The sequence below is a fragment of the Oncorhynchus nerka genome, linkage group LG8, assembly GCF_034236695.1.
Source record: "Oncorhynchus nerka isolate Pitt River linkage group LG8, Oner_Uvic_2.0, whole genome shotgun sequence".
Classification (NCBI taxonomy): domain Eukaryota; kingdom Metazoa; phylum Chordata; class Actinopteri; order Salmoniformes; family Salmonidae; genus Oncorhynchus; species Oncorhynchus nerka.
In genome coordinates this window covers 32817970-32822304 of record NC_088403.1, presented here as the reverse complement: position 1 = coordinate 32822304, position 4335 = coordinate 32817970, and positions in this window count along the sequence as shown.

Below are 4335 nucleotides of genomic sequence, written 5' to 3'. Positions count from 1 at the left end.
TGATGGCCCCTGACTTAATTCCAAGAGTAGGTAGGGGCTAAATATATAACATCTTTTAAGGAACCCTGGATCCAAATAAATCTAATTCCAATGTCTGTGCCGACTTGATTTCCTTAGAGCATATTCCATTAACCACAATATAAAATAACATGTGTAACTGAATGTATTTTAGTCAAGCAGGACCATACAGCACTGAATGTGAGCAAATTTGACTTGCAAAGTTGTCTATAAATCTACCATCCTAAGCTACCAAAAAGGTTTTAGGGACCAAAAGTAAATATTCATATTCATTGTTGACATTTCCACCTATTGAGTCTCTGTGTTTACAGTTATATAGTTAGAATATTCATTAAGAAATCCTAATGCTGTTAGTTGGTGTATGTAGGGCAAACAACTGACAACTTGTATTCCAAATTCTAGCAATATCAGAGCTTGCAATATTGGGTTACATGAGCTTATGTGCCCCACCCCCCCTCCAACGAGGCATTATTCTGCACTTTGAGTTTAGAGGTTGTGTCACGATATCTATAAATTGAACAACTTTTGCGGTACAATATTTTTACACAACCATCCATTTTATATATAGGAGACAGTAGGGATGTGAAAAAAACATGGTCGTGTTTTGTTCTACCTCGGGTAGGGGTATCTAAAAAAACATGGTCGTGTTTTGTTGTTTGTTCTACCTCGGGTAGGGGTATCTAAAAAAACATGGTCGTGTTTTGTTTTTGTATCTAAAAAAACATGGTCGTGTTTTGTTCTACCTCGGGTAGGGGTATCTAAAAAACATGGTCGTGTTTTGTTCATGGTATCTAAAAAACGTGTTTTTGTTCTACCTCGGGTAGGGGTATCTAAAAAAACATGGTCGTGTTTTGTTCTACCTCGGGTAGGGGTATCTAAAAAAACATGGTCGTGTTTTGTTCTACCTCGGGTAGGGGTATCTAAAAAAACATGGTCGTGTTTTGTTCTACCTCGGGTAGGGGTATCTAAAAAAACATGGTCGTGTTTTGTTCTACCTCGGGTAGGGGTATCTAAAAAACATGGTCGTGTTTTTGTTCTACCTCGGGTAGGGGTATCTAAAAAAACATGGTCGTGTTTTGTTCTACCTCGGGTAGGGGTATCTAAAAAACATGGTCGTGTTTTGTTTTGTTCTAAAAAAACATGGTCGTGTTTTGTGCTACCTCGGGTAGGGGTATCTAAAAAAACATGGTCGTGTTTTGTTCTACCTCGGGTATCTAAAAAAACATGGTCGTGTTTTGTTCTACCTCGGGGGGTATCTAAAAAAACATGGTCGTGTTTTGTACCTCGGGTAGGGGTATCTAAAAAACACGGTCGTGTTTTGTTCTACCTCAGGTAGGGGTATCTAAAAAAACACGGTCGTGTTTTGTTCTACCTCGGGTAGGGGTATCTAAAAAAACACGGTCGTGTTTTGTTCTACCTCGGGTAGGGGTATCTAAAAAAACATGGTCGTGTTTTGTTCTACCTCGGGTAGGGGTATCTAAAAAAACACGGTCGTGTTTTGTTCTACCTCGGGTAGGGGTATCTAAAAAAACACGGTCGTGTTTTGTTCTACCTCGGGTAGGGGTATCTAAAAAAATATGGGCCTTGTCACAAGCCTATATTGCCAGGAGCCGCTTGTGAATTGTACCGATCTAATGCAGTTCCACTGACCAAAACAACCGCTAAGCGGATGTCGGCTAAAGCAGATCTGATCGAATAGAGCCCTAAATCTGTGAGAGCTTTTCTATAAGCGTAGATATGAGCATCCCAGATATCTGATACTGCCGACTGACCAAACAATCGGCTGCCTTGGGGAATAAATTTGGCTTGGTCCCTAAAACCTTCACAAACTTTTAAAGATACACAATTGAGAGCATCCTGTCGGGCTGTATCACCGCCTGGTACTGAAACTGCAGCGCCCGCAACCGCAAGGCTCTCCAGAAGGTGGTGCGATCTGCCCAACGCATCACCGGCGACAAACTACCTGCCCTCCAGGACACCTACAGCACCTGATGTCACAGGAAGGCCAAAAAGATCATCAAGGACATCAACCACCCGAGCCACGGCCTGTTCACCCCGTTATCATCCAGAAGGCGAGGTCAGTACAGGTGCATCAAAGCTGTGACCGAGAGACTGATAAACAGCTTCTATCTCAAGGCCATCAGACTGTTAAATAGCCATCACTAGCCGGCTTCCACCTGGTTTTGTAATCCTGCACCAGAGGCTGCTGCCCTATATACATATCCTTGGAATCATTGGCCACTTTAATAATGGAACACTAGTCACTTTAATAATGTTTAAATAATGTTTACATACTGCTTTACTCATCTCATGTATATACTGTATTCTATTCTACTGTATTTTAGTCAAAGCCACTACGACATTGCTCAATCTAATATTTATATATTTCTTAATTCCATTCTTTTACTTTTAGATTAGTGTGTATTGTTGTGAACTGCAAGACACTACTGCACTTTTGGAGCTAGGAACACAAGCATTTTGCTACACCCGCAATAACATCTGCTAAATATGTGTGTGTGACCAATAACGTTTGATTTGATTTGGTAAGTGTTTTTTCTTTCTTTTTGTGATTGTCTCTCCGGCTTTTGGTGGCCAGCCATTCATTTCCAGGTCAGTGCCAGCGCTGAATGGTTGGGTGCATTTAAGATGTGCTCACTGAAGAATCTCTTTCTGTGTCTCTGAGAGGTGAAGAGGCTGCAGTAGACCTTGTAAGAGCCTTCACTTCACTGTCCTGAAAGGGTGCCATGCTTCAGCTGCTATTCTCTCTCTCTCTCTCTCTCTCTCTCTCTCTCTCTCTCTCTCTCTCTATATATATATATATATATATATATATATATATATATACATTTCTCTCTCTCCATATCTCTCTTTCTATCTCCCATGACCCTTTGCAGTTTTGTTAATGCACTGCTGATGTTGGATGAATTCTCTTCAAAGAACCGTTATATTCTTCAGGGCAGAAACTTGGGTCATGGGCATCTGCAGATCACTGTCTTATTGTTCGGCTTGGCTAGCGTTGTTAGCATCGCTCCCATTGACCTTTGCTAGCATTCTGGCTGGCATCAGCACATTGTAGCGCTAGCATCGCTAACACTTTTTTCTCTCATTGCTAGGCAGATATATTAAAGACTGTTTAGAGAACAAATCCCAATAAACACTGATGGGTGAGTGTTAGGGAATGGACACACACACACACACACACACACACACACACACGCACACAAGCACACACGCACATACACACACACACACACAAGCACACACAAACAAACACACACCACCAGGCCTCTCTCTCTCAAGCTATTATTTCCCAAGCATAAAGTGCCTAGTAATTAGTACATTATGAATGTATGTATTCAAATGGTTTACCTCATTTGGGGGGGAAGAGAAGCTGGTTAGGGCAGGGTTGAGTCTTCAGCTAGAGCTGTAAAAGCAGTCCTGGCTTGTCGCAATGTTTCCCAACAGTTACAATTATAGTCATTTCCAAACTGTGTAGCATTACTCACGTTCTGTCTCTAACATGTTTTCCATTGCCCAACTCTCTAAGTAAGAACCAGAGACATCATGCTGCCAGAAAGTATGTCAACCCAATTTTATTAACACTTAAAGTATTTTCCTCATGATTGCATTGTGAACAGCACAATATGTATTTGTCATACGTCTTACAATACAGCATGTGTCCTTCAAGTGATTCTCTTCTTCTACCCACAGTGTTTCTACTCATTGACTAGTTGAGGCTCCCACTGATTGTCAGATGTGTTGAAGAGAGCAGCCCAGCTCTGCTCCTCCCTACACTGCCTGGCAGTGGCAGAGGGGGATTAGGTGTGTGATGTAGCTTCGGTGGGACACATACGCACGCATGCACACACACACACACACACACACACACACACACACACACACACACACACACACACACACACAGAGAGACACACACACACCCACTGAGCTGCCCCTCCTCGTCTCTCAACTCAGAAGAGGGTTCTGAGAGCTAAGGTGACTTGTAGGGGAGGAGTGTGTGCGTGTGTGTGTGCGTGTGTGATTAAAAGGGGAAAATACACCTGCTGCTGCCTCTTTAAGAGGGAGGGGGTGGAGTTGAGAGGGAGCAAGGAGAGATGATTGGTGGCTCAACTCAAGGGTTGCCAGATTGGTGATCATTTGGACAATAACAGTTGCCAGGTTGGATTCTGTATACTCTCTCAACCCAGTGGTATTCAATCCACTGAGAATGTAATCTGTAATCTGGGCCTTTTCCTCAAATCCTATTTTTAATTGCTTTAATTCAGATTTTTTATTAATTGATTAGTCTTTAAGGTT